This window comes from Tamandua tetradactyla, chromosome 20, assembly GCF_023851605.1.
Source record: "Tamandua tetradactyla isolate mTamTet1 chromosome 20, mTamTet1.pri, whole genome shotgun sequence".
Taxonomy (NCBI): Eukaryota; Metazoa; Chordata; class Mammalia; order Pilosa; family Myrmecophagidae; genus Tamandua; species Tamandua tetradactyla.
This window is the reverse complement of record NC_135346.1, coordinates 23,132,703-23,145,417: the sequence shown is the minus strand read 5'-3', so window position 1 is coordinate 23,145,417 and position 12,715 is coordinate 23,132,703. Positions and strand designations below refer to the sequence as shown.

General features: G+C 38.5%; 1 protein-coding gene across 5 annotated transcripts in view; it reads right to left on the bottom strand.

Annotated features, from left to right (window-relative positions):
• ARHGAP26 (Rho GTPase activating protein 26) overlaps positions 1-12,715 on the bottom strand; it is a 466,078-nt gene that overhangs the window by 295,163 nt on the left and 158,200 nt on the right. The window lies entirely within an intron of this gene.

The window sequence follows — 12,715 nt, the reverse complement described above, 5'->3', positions numbered from 1 at the left end:
TGCCTCCAAAATCCAAAGAGGCCAACTAGGCATTGTGCCTCTTTTTTGGTCATAGTAGTGACCAGATGCAAAAACATATCCTTCACCTTAGAAAGGATATCTCAACATGCCCCACACAACTGGACACCTAACAATTTAACTGAGGTGGAAGGCCCTTGTATTTTGATGGATTTATCTCCATCCTCTGGCATGCAAATGTCTTGCCAATAAGTCTAGAGTAGTTGCTACTTCTTGTTCACCAGGTCCAGTGAACATGACAGAATCAATATAATGGACCAGTGTGATGTCTTGTGGGAGGGAGAAAAGATCAAGGTCCTTGCAGATAAGATTATCACACAGTGCCGGAGAGTTGATATACCCCTGAGGTAAGACAGTGAAGGTATACTGTCAGCCTTGCCAGCTGAAAGCTGAAAGGTCATCCTTACTAAAAGCTATTGAAAAAAGGCATTTGCCAGATCAATAGCTGGATAACAGGTACCGGGGGTGTGTTGATTTGCTCAAGCAACAATATCACATGTGGAACAGCAGCTGCAATTGGAGTTACTGCCTGGTTATGTTTAAGATCATGCACTGTCATCCTCCAAGACCCATTTGCTTTCTGCACAGGGCAAAAAAGGGACTTGAATGGGGATATGGTGGCAATCAACACCCCTGCATCCTTCAAGTACTTAAGAGTGGTACTAATTTCTGCAATCCCTCCAGGAATCCAGTATTGGTTCTCATTTACTATTTTGCCAGGTAGGGGCAGTTCTAGTGGCTTCCACTTGGCCTTTCCTACCATAATTGCCCTTACTCCAAGAGTCAGCGAACCAATAGAGGGATTCTCCCAGTTGCTGAGTATGTCAATTCCAACTATGCATTCCAGAACTGGGGGAAAAAATCACAGAATGGGTCTGGGGACCCACGAGACCCACTATGAGACAGACCTGAGCTAAAACTCCATTGATCACCTACCTCTATAAACCCCTACTCTGACTAGTGGGCCAGAGTGAAGCTTTGGGTCTCCCCGAATTAGTGTCACTTCTGAGACAGTGGCTAGTAATTCATAAAATACTGATCGGTTGCTTTTCCCCAGGGCACAGTTACCCTGGTGAATGGCTATAGGTCTACATGGGGAAGCCTAGGAGGGAGGCTAACAGCATAAATTTTTGGCAGTATTACAGGGTCCTTCTCTAAGCGTACCTGGCTTGGTGGGTCAGACAACAGCCAGCTCTTGATAGGCAAATCAGATCTCATGGTAACTTGGTGGCCTGAGGGTAAGCATTCAGTTGCTACTAAGGCCCACTAGCAGCCTAAAAGCTGTTTTCAAAAGGAGAGTGGTTATCTGCAGCAAATGGTAAAGCTTTACTCTAAAATCCTAAGGACCTGCATTGTGCTGCTTCTTTTTGGATTACTAGACACTGGTTCAAAAGTGGCAATTTCAGGAGACCAAAACTCTGGAATTCTAGTGGGCCCACTAGACAGAGTAGAAGCTTATGGAGGAAGGTGATCAATGGAGTTCCACCTCATTCAACGGGCTTTGGGTCTGATTTTCAGAGATCTCAAGTCTGTGACCACAGGATATAAGACTTTCTTTCAGAACCCACAAAGAAATTTCATATTTTTCATAAGGCATTCAAGTTGCAAATTTGAAGCCTTCAGCTCATTCCTTTTTCTAACTGTATCTAGCATATCTAAGAATAACTAGCCAACATCATTATACCTCTTCACTCCACAAAACTCTGTTAAGGTGTCAAAAACATTGCCACTCAGAGCCTTGCCTTGTATGAGAGTAATGATTAGGAAAATCAAATGGTGATATTTTGTGTACCTCTATTGTCAACTCACTCCATGGACTATCAAAGCCATCTTGATTATTGGAAATAGAGTCATTAATGCCTTTGAATTTAATTAGAGTAAAAAAAGTTCTAAAAAAAAAAAATTAAGCTTCTTTAAGTGGTTTCTGAAAAATCACTCCCAGTTCCAAGCTGTATTTGTCAGGGTTCTCAGGGAAATAGAACCAACAGGAGATATCTGTAAATATGAGATTTATTAAAGTATCTCACAAAACTGTGAGGATGCAAAAGACCAAAACCAACAGAGCAGGCTGTGAGGCTAGCAACCCTGAGGAAGGCCCTCAATGAACTCCATGGGAAAGGCTAGCTAACTTAAGAAGCAGCAAAAATTCTCTCTTCTCCCTTAAAAGTCTTTAACTAATTGGATGAATCCAGCTGACTGGATTCTCTCCTTGTGGAAGATACATCCTTAGTTGATCATAGATGTAATCAGCCACAGATGCAATCAACTGATTGATGATTTAATAAATCAGCCTTCTGGTTTATAAACCAGCTATGAAATATCCTTACAGTAATTGTTAGGCCAGCGCTTACCTGACCAGACAACTGGGCACCATCACCTGGCCAAGTTGACACCTGAACCCAACCATCATAGCACTCTCGTCAAAAATCAATTGGTCATAGATGGAGGGAGGGGTTATTTCTGAACTCTCAATTCAATTCCATTGATCTATACGTCTGTCCTTATACCAGCACCATGATGTTTTGACTACTGTAGCTTTGTACTAAGTTTTAAAACTGGGGAGTGTGAGTCCTCCAATTTCATGCTTCTTTTTCAAGACGGCTTTGGCTATTCAGGGCCCCTTAACCCTTCATATCAATTTGATGATTGGTTTTTCCATTTCTGCAAAGAGGATGCTGGAATTTTTATTGTTTTGAATCTATAAATTGCTTTGGGTAGAACTGACATCACAACAATATTTACTCTTTCAATCTATGAATACAGAATGTCCTTCCATTTATTTGGGGGCTTCTTTGATTTCTTTTTGCAATGTTTTGTAGTTTTCCATTTACCTTGCATCCTTGGTTAGATTTATTCCTGGCTGTCTGATTATTTTAGCTGTTATTTTAAATGTTTTTTTTCTTACTTTCCGTTTCAGTTTGTTCATTACTAGTGTATAGAAATACTACTGATTTTTGTATGTTGATCTTGTATCCCATCACTTTGCAAACTAAAGGCTCACAAACTGTAGATAGGTTTATAAGCTGAGTATTTATTATGTACCAGTCACTGAGCTAAGAAGTTTACTTGTACTATCATTTATCCTTCATAGTAACTGTATGAAACAGGTACTATTATTATACCTCTTTTTAAAAGCAAAAAATCCCTGAGACTCAGAGAGATTACATCTACACTATCACACTGCTAGTATGTAACAAAGCTTCAGCTTGAACTCAGGTCTGCTTGACTTTAAAGTAAAGCAAATACCTTAACTACAGGTGTGCCCTCATGTGTATACATACGTATGTACCTGAAATCCAGTGAAACCAGCTCCTTACAGGAAGGAAAAAAGGCATCTCTCAATCTCTCTTTTTCTCTCTCATACACACCCGAAGGTTTTAGACACAGCCTCCTAATCAATTATTTAGAAAAGATCTGATCCTAATGAATGAATGAATGAATCATAACCTACTAAAACTTGAAACACTGACCTCTTGGGAGGAAAGGTCCTAAAATAATTAGGACTATAGCAATAACAATCGACTAAAGAGTAAATATTGCCAACCACATCAGATAATTTTTTACATTTTGATTTTATAAAAAACTGAAATCTAAACTTTTGTCAGGAAACCCAGACAAAGAAACCGTTAACATATTAAACTGCATGGCCCTTAAATGTAACAACTATTTGTTAACTGCCTATTATTGGCAGCCATGATGACCATGGACATAGAAGTAAGCAAGTTTTAACATACCACACCAACAGAAAGCACTTAATTCCAGGGGTGAGTAAAGGATCGGGAAGAATGCAAATGGGTGTCACTATTGTTGATAACAAGCTATGAAAAAGTATTCTAATTCAAGAATCTTTTAATTAATTTTTTTTCATTTTTATTATCCTATTTCATAATTAACAAAAATGTACATATGCAGAAATTACTGTTTGAATTGTTTCCACTCTTCAGAATTTGTAATAGTGAAATTTTGGTTTAGATATTTTTTAAAACAAACTCATTTAGAAATTGACTGATATATTCAATCACTAAAAGCCAAAATTTTACTATGTAGATTTAAGAGTAGAAATAAAAGGTTGCCTAAGTCACCCTCCCATAAATCCAACTAACCACCACATCTCTTCTTCCTTAAACCAGAATCAAACAGCAAACAAACATCCTCTCATTCTAATTTAAAAGGGACGGCAGGACAAAACAAAACAAGCTTAATGACAAGTTCAAACTACATAAATTCTGAAGAGTCCAAGAACTTCTCAACTAGTTGATTTTTACAGAATGGCCAAGGAGCAATTCAGAAAGTACAATATTTTCCCGCACTTAACTCCATGAAGTCAGAGCAATATAACACCCTGTGAGGAAGGAAATGGCCATTTCCTCTCTGAAATGTCAATGGCACTGAGACCAGTGGACCAATCTAACCAGGAGGAAAGTAATATCAAATATTATTTCAAACTAGGACTGAGAAGGGGAGGGGTGGGGAAATTTAAAAAGAGAAAATGGATTCATCTGTTGCAAAAGATAAAGATAATGGTTCTTAGCACACACTGGACAGCCAAAATCACTCATCTATTTTCTCCATCATCCTTGTCCCTTAAGCATACAGCCTGACATTTTAGTTCAGAAAGCAAAGTAAAATACAATGTTTAAACAGAAGCCAGACTATCTGAGGATAGGAAGGTGGATATAAACCCATCCTGAAAGGGTGGGAAGAAGGCATTTCTAGAGCAAAAATAACTTATTTGGAATACTTTTCCTCTAAGGAGTAATATCCATACGACCCTTTCTTCTATAGAAAATACACACATACGCCACTGACTCCTAACTGTCAAAGTAAAAAAACAAAAAAACAGCTGACTTTCAGGGGAACCCTCTAACAGTTACTAATACATATACAAAACTGCCATCTAGAGGTTGAACACTGAAAAAAGGCTGTTACATAATGTGATCCTTTTTGGAAAACACACATACAAACACATAAGAAACATACCACATAATAAACTAGAAGTACGTAGGAGCATTATTTTAATTTAAAATTAGTATGGTTTCCTATTAAGTCCATAAATTGGAAAGAGAGCACAAGAGTTTTTATCTTTTATAGGAAATATGTATAAATAACCAAGTGTGAAAATGGAATCTTTCCCCGGCAGGCTCTTCATACAAGTACCTTTACTGCACCCATATTCACTCTCAGATGGCTTGGAAAATAAGAGACTGTGGGAAAACAAAATGCCATGCCACCAAGACAAAAAGCAGGCCACAGAAACACCAAAGCTAAAGTTCTTCATAACAGCAATGAAGTATCAGGTTTTAGGACACACACACGAAAATCCAAAGGCACAACCTTGTCAGATACAAGACTGCACTGGAAAGTGATACTGTCATATCTCATCTTCAAAACAACCCTGGAAGATAGATGAAACCACCTGCCCTGAGCCACACAACTAGGAAGGGGCAGATCCCAAATTCAAACAGTGGTTTTCTCCATCTCTCGCCTACATCATGCCACTTGTTATTAAAACATACTTGGAATGCAGGTGGTGACTGATTAGAAGGGTCTGGTAGATTTTTTCAGATTTCCTGTAAATCCTCTAGGCTCCACTGTTCTTACTTTAACCAACATTCCATTTTCCTGGAGTTTTTCCCCAACCTTTATACAAACACAGATTACACATGTACTTGCTGAAGGTTTAGTTTAAATAGCAACCAACTTCTCTCTATTGTATAAGAGAGAACTATCTCTTATACAGTAGTTCTCCAAGGTCCCAAAAGAAAAAACAAAATTATCTATCTCAAAACTGCATCCTCATCAAAAGAAAAAGAATTGAACAACCACATGCACACAGTACTGTATTAAAAGCTGTTACAAACTATGTTATTGTGTCTGGAAGCAAAACACCTGAGATAGACATATAGAATTAAACACAGGAATATAAAACATATCTAATTAAACAACCAATCAACCTATGCAAATAAAAATTCATGTACTGTGCAAATATGTAGTACTTGGGAAGATAGAGTCTCGGTGTTGAGACTGGTTCAGAGGACAGCTCTCTCCCTGTACCTATTTGGGGAAAGCTTGCAAAAGAAAGAAGGCTTCAGAAGTGGGGCCAACGAAAAATTGAATGAGGACTTTTAAGAAAGAAGATCTAACAGATTAAGTGCTTCATTAAACTTTTTATCCCCATTGCCAGTAGAATCTCTATGTAGTTATACTCAATAAATAAGGAAAAGAAAAAAGGAATGGGAGGAGGGAGAGAAGGAGGGAAGAAGGAAGAAATTCAGAGTACTTAAGACATACTACTATTCTCTATAAGAGAATAACAATATGATAAGAGGGTTAAGTGCTCCTGTTTGTTACATATTCCTACAGCATTCTAGCCTTCTATATTTGCTTTAATACTCAACATACTCATGTTTATACCTTTAGTTGTGTGAATACATACATGCATGTGTGCACTCTACCTAAAGAGTCAGTTCTATAAAGGCAAGGACTATGCTTGCTTTTGTCCCATTACACCCTAGCACCAAGTACCCTTGCCATCTCTGACAAGCTGTCCTTAGATGCCCACCTCTGGAGAGCACCTATGCTGGGAAAGGAATATTTAACAGCACTCCACACACCTCCTTTCAGCTTGTGTCAGCTAGTCCTGGAATAAAATAAAGCACACTAATCATTCCCTTTCCCCAAGTATAAACATTGCCCCCTCCAAGAGACTGTATTGATTTAATGCATCAAAAAGAAGCCTATTGTTTCTATTATGTTCCATATGTTTAGTGGTCCCTCCTGAAAAATATTTGGGAGAAAATATCCATGTGTCATTTACATCTGCGAGATGTTTCTTAAAAATAAACAAATCCAGGGATGCTGGCAGATGACTACTGCCATGATTCTTCAGCTTAAACAAATATTTTCCCTACATTTACTCATTAATTTCCATAGGACACAGCCTGGTGGAATTAATTATTCAAAGTAACTAAAGACAGACATTGAAAGTATAGCAACTCCCATCTCACTGCCACTAAAAGCTGCTTCTAGATGATGCCCCATTTTTTTTCTTATTATTTTTAACACTTCTTATTTTGAAATATAATATATATACCAAAAAAAGCAATGAATGTCAAAATACATTTTAACAAGGAGTTACAGAACAAATTTCAAAGTACGGTAGGGGTTACAGTTCCACCATTTCAGCTGCTTGTTCCAAGACGCTGAAGACTAAAAAGAAATATCAATATAACGATGTCATAGTCATACTCATTTGTTAAATCCTGTTCTTCTCTATTACAAATCTTCCTCCTTTGATCCTTCTCCCAATCTTTAAGGATATCTGGGCAATATCCACTCTAACTTCTTCATGTTGAAAAGGGGTGTTGACATTATAGGGTAGAGGGATGCAACTGGTTGATGCTCTTGGAGAGACTGGTAACTCTGGGTTTCAGGGCTTCTCTGGCCTATAAACAATCTAAAGATCTCTGAAAAATACACTTAGCAAGTGACACTTTTATAATGTCTCAGAGTCCTCGGTATTTTTTAGGGTTTAGAGGAATACTATTGGTTGGGGCTTGACATACTATGGCAATGAGCAATATCTAGCTGAAGCTTACATAAGAGTAATCTCTAGAATAGCCTCTCAATTCTATTTGAACTCTCCTAGCCACTGATACCTTATTTTGTTACAATTCTTTTCCCCCTTTTGGTCAAGTAGACATTGCTGCTTCCATGGTACCAGGGCCAGGCTCATCCCTGGGAGTTATGTCCCATGTTGCCCAGGAGACTTATACCCCTGGATGTTATGTCCCACACAGGGTGGAGGGTAATGATTTTACTTGCAGAGTTAGGCTTACAGAGAAAGACCACATCTGAGCAACAAAAGAGGTTCTCTGGAAGTAACTCTTAGACATAATTATAAGTAGGCTTAGCTTCTCCATTACAGAAATAAAAGCAAGCCTCAAGATCAAGGACATGGCCTATTAACTTGGGAGTCCCTAATGTTTGTGAGAATATCAGGGACTTCTCAGGTGGGAAAGTTTAATAGTTCTATATTTCTTCTCCGGTCCCTCAAGTGTCATTACCAATACTTTTTAATTATCTGCCCAATATACTCTAGAATATTTTCAGGTATTACATTAAGCTATACAGAATTGCAAGACTTCACTCCCAATGCTAAGCTCCAGGTGTTTAGGTTGTTTACCTGAACTGCCCAGGAAAGTTAAGTTAGATTGCGGCTACCGAAAATTTAGTTTTTGGACAAAATAAATCTCTCTTTCTTTGATCTCATACAGTACATGACGTTCTAAATACAAACAATATCATCCTTTACCCTGTATTCTGATTTACCTTAGTCCCAACCAGATTGGCTTCTTTCTTATCTCTATTCGAAGCCTGATCTCTTTTCTGGCCTCTTTAACAGTTGTTGTAGGTAGGAATATGATGTCCCATTTTCACCCAGGAATTTTACTCTAAACTCCCTCAAAAAGAGTTGCCATACTTTAAGGGGAAAAAGTAAGGTTGATCAAACAATATAAAATATAAACCTTCAAAATGCTCAGTGCTATGGCAAGGCAATAGAAAGACACCAAAACATGTGTTTTATTAAGGTATTTTAAAAAGCTAATGCAAGCTTAGACTGCTGTCATAAAGAAGAGACTGTCCAGAATAGGAAGATAGTTTATGTGAATGGGCTACTTTGTGAATGGAGTCCTTTGTCAAAGGGACTTGTTCAAGCACCATTGTTGGACCATCCCTCCAAAAAGCTGTTAGAGGTATTGTTCCTGCTTTGGTGAGTGAGGCCCTTCTATTCAGTCTTCTAGAAAAATAAAATATTTCTCTTTGTAATATGTTGTGGCAATAGCCCACAACCACTACAAATGACAAACATTCATTTAAAGTCATATTGTGTTCTTAAGACCAGAGTCCTGAAAGTAAATTTCAAAAGAAATCAGAAGGTAAATCTGAAGAGTCATCATGTTGCTTTGATGGATACAATACCATGACCTGAGCAATCCTCAGTTTGGGATTTAAAAAAAACAAGCAAAAACATCTACTATAACTTTCCAGTGTTTGGAGCAGCAACACTGTTTTGAAGGAAGGCCAAAGACATGAAGAATTAATATTAGCTTGGGAAACATTTGCTTATAATTGTCCAGGGGCATGAAACTCCCCTAAAGCTGGTTCTGAAAAAAAAGGCAGGGAAAAGAGGATACTAGAGAAAAGGAAATAGGTGAGTTATGGCCTCTGAAGTTATCTGGAAACCAACAAAGAAGGGAGTAGGAATCAAGAAAGGGAGCATGGGCCTACTTTTGAGATACCATAGGTAAAAGAACTTAGTTACATGTAACAGAAGTAGATTTCTGAAAATGTATTCAGCATTACAGAGGATCTTTCAGACACAGTGCTCAAGAACCACGGACCTTAATGCCAGAATTCTGGATTAATGCTTGATTTTTCATGTCCAGTTCATTCACCAGACAAAAAGTCACAATTCTTCCTGCAGGACCTACATGTCAGGGATTTAATCATTTTCACTATGATTTGAGGATTAACAAGTTGACAGCAATGCCCCAGGAGACAATGAAAAGAAGCAACTGGTAAATGGGACCACAGCTTTGATTTCTCCTAATTGTGCTATTCTCCCTTGATGAATAGAAAATGAGTGTCTCCTGAAAAATAAAAAGTATGGGACAGCACCAACCATGTGCCTGGCTGACTCTACTATGTGGTAGGTGCCTCCACTGAATCTTTTGATGGTCATGTGAGGACTCTCCTAAAATCATAGTGTGGGAGATGTAAGAAGCAAGTTCAGGGCTTTCCCCACTAGTTCACGATGCCAAATGCAAAGGGTTATAATGAGATCAGCTCTTCTGATTCCACAGCCTGCAAGGTGAGCACTCATGAGGACTTTGAAATTTAAGTACAGACAACACTGGGTTCATCCCTGGAAAACATAACAGCAAGGTGCCCTGGGGTGTGACTTCCTACAAATCTCTAGGAAAATCCCACCTCAGCCTTGGGTAAGTTTTTTCAACCCTCAAAACTGCAGATTCCTCATTTCAACATGAGGATAAGCAGAACACCCACCTCCCTGTGTTGTGGTGAGGATGTCATGAGATGATGAAAGGAGGATATGGCTGGCAGAAAGATAAGGCTAGTTGCCTCATCTCTCCTCCATCTTTAAGTAGAAAGGTGGAGTTTTTTGTTGTTATTGTTGCCTTTTTCCTGGTGAAGCAATTTGTGTTTGAAACTGGAAATCACTTTTTCTATCAGCTATATTATTCTCCTCCATATGGGTGAGTTTAAGATCCTTATTAAACCTTTTTGTTTTGCTGTTATTGCTTGGTGTTAGCTATTTCTAATAAGGAAAATGGTTGTGCACGCTCTGATAGAATTGCATTGTGATATGCTTGGTGTTTAATGCATCAATTATTAATAAGGATAAAGGACAATGGAAGAGCTTATTTAAAAGGTAGATTTCAGGATCCCATGTCCAGAAAGTTGGACTCCGTAGGCCTAGGGTAGGGACCAAGCGTTTAGACTTCTTATAAACACACCAGTGGAAGCTGGATGCCTGTGATTCTCACCACACTACAAAAGACACTGATGAAGTCATTTCAGCATTTTTACCTTCCAGAATATCACTTTCCTAAAGTGATATTTAGACTGCAGCTTCTGCTACAAAATAATATGAAATATCAGCACTAAGCCTAAAGGATAAAAGTATTCAATCTTAAAAACCTGCAACACCCCACATTTTAAGTCCCACAATCACACTAGCATGTATTTGTACCTCGACAGAATAAAATTTTAATAGCTACTACATAATGTTTATATGCTTGTATTTTCTACAGCTAACATATCCTGGGAGCATTTTGAAATGCTTATGCTGTTCAATATAACCATCCCCTCTTTCATTTCCAAATTTCCTAGATGTTAAATGTGCATTTTGACTACCTGTCCCAGCAGGTAGAGCCGGGAAATCTGTGGGAAGGCACAAGGTGAAAGAGCAGCAGGATATCTAGCAGCTCTCATTTCCTTGCTAAAGGGTATTAATGAAAAAGCAAATTGTAGGAGTCTTTCTCTAGCCAGAGTTTCCAGGGACGCTGCCACTAGGTACTTGGAAGTGCCTTCTCCTTTTCTCTCTAGCCTCCTCTTAGGTCCATACAGAAGATACAGAAATACATTAGAGTCAAAAAAGATGAAAGAAGAAAAACACAGCCATATTTTGAGACCAAATTATTATCTATGAAGAAAACTGGGAGAAGGTGTTTCACAGAACTATCTACCCACCTCCTGCTTGATAAAAAGAGATTCAGCAGCCTCATTCTCACCCGTGACTGAAAATCCTCTATGTCATGCTGAGGGAGCCAGAGACGAAGCTGAGTGGAAATAGATTTTCCCAAACCCACTCAGTATGTTGAATGTGACACATTGCTCTCAACTTATAATTGGGGCACGTGATGCTTTTAGGGACATAATAAAGGGAAAAGGTGCTGGGAAGTGTTGGCAAGGATGGAAATGAGATGGAGGCAACCCAGTGAGTTTTACTGGTCTTAAAAGCAACTCTCCACAACTTCTAGGGAAACTTCTGAGAAGGAAAACAGAAAATAATTTAGCTTCAGAAAGCACCTCTGAGCTTGTTTTCAATCTGACAAAAAGCTGCAACATAAGGCATGCCGGCTTCCAAAGAGCCAGGAAGATACATGACCATCTGTAAAAACTATACATTGGGACAGCATCAAACATCTGGCTCTGTTTGCAGACAAATACATCTTCTTAGCTCGCTTCATAGGCACCAACAATATGAATTCCCTTAGATCCCATGCTTAAAATAGAGAACAGAGATACCTGCAAGAACTCAAAACATCCTGATTTGGGTTTGTTTAAAATCAAGAATAACCATTTTAGTTGGAAAGAGGCTTTTGGCAATTACCCTTTGCTGCCTCAATTCAATCTATCTCCTCATGCTCCCCGTCTCCTTTACCTTCCCATCTCTCATCCCCATATACAAAGGAATGGGATACTTTATTTTCTTTACAAATTACATTTGCTTCTCTGCATTTAGAGTATAACCTAATAAAATACCAAGTCTGACACATATGTAAGACAAGTTAATTAAAAACAAATAATAACAACTAATTTTTGTTAAGCACTTACTGTTTGTCACCCTAACAAGTATTGGACATGCATTATCTCCTTGAATCCTTAAAACAATTTTAAGAACGTGGGTACTATTACCATCTTCATCTTCCAAATGAGGAAATCAAGGTTCTTTGATATTAAGAAAATTGCCCAAAATCACACACCTGGCTTCTAAACAGCAAAGACAAAATTGGAACCCAGGATGCCTAATTTGAGTATGTTGACTAAACTGCTTCTCTTAAGAGACAGGGTTAGTTTCCATGAACTTCTGACTTAGGCTGCAAGGGGCAAGCTGTCTGCATTGGGAGATCTAAATCATCTAGCAAGCAAATGCAGGAAATCATTTGCTGACCCCAAATCAGGAAAGAGCATTCTAAACTTGCCAACATACCAGGATACACCCCAATAGCACTCAGTATCAGGAGAAAAAGGCTAGATAAAGTGGCCACCAGTCAACTTCCCAAGGAGAGTATAAGTACTGGTTTGAAAAAGTGGTATCGCTTTCTTTATCTTCTTTTAATAGAGAGGGGAGATTAAACGGCATTATATGAGAACCATGCTGAGATGT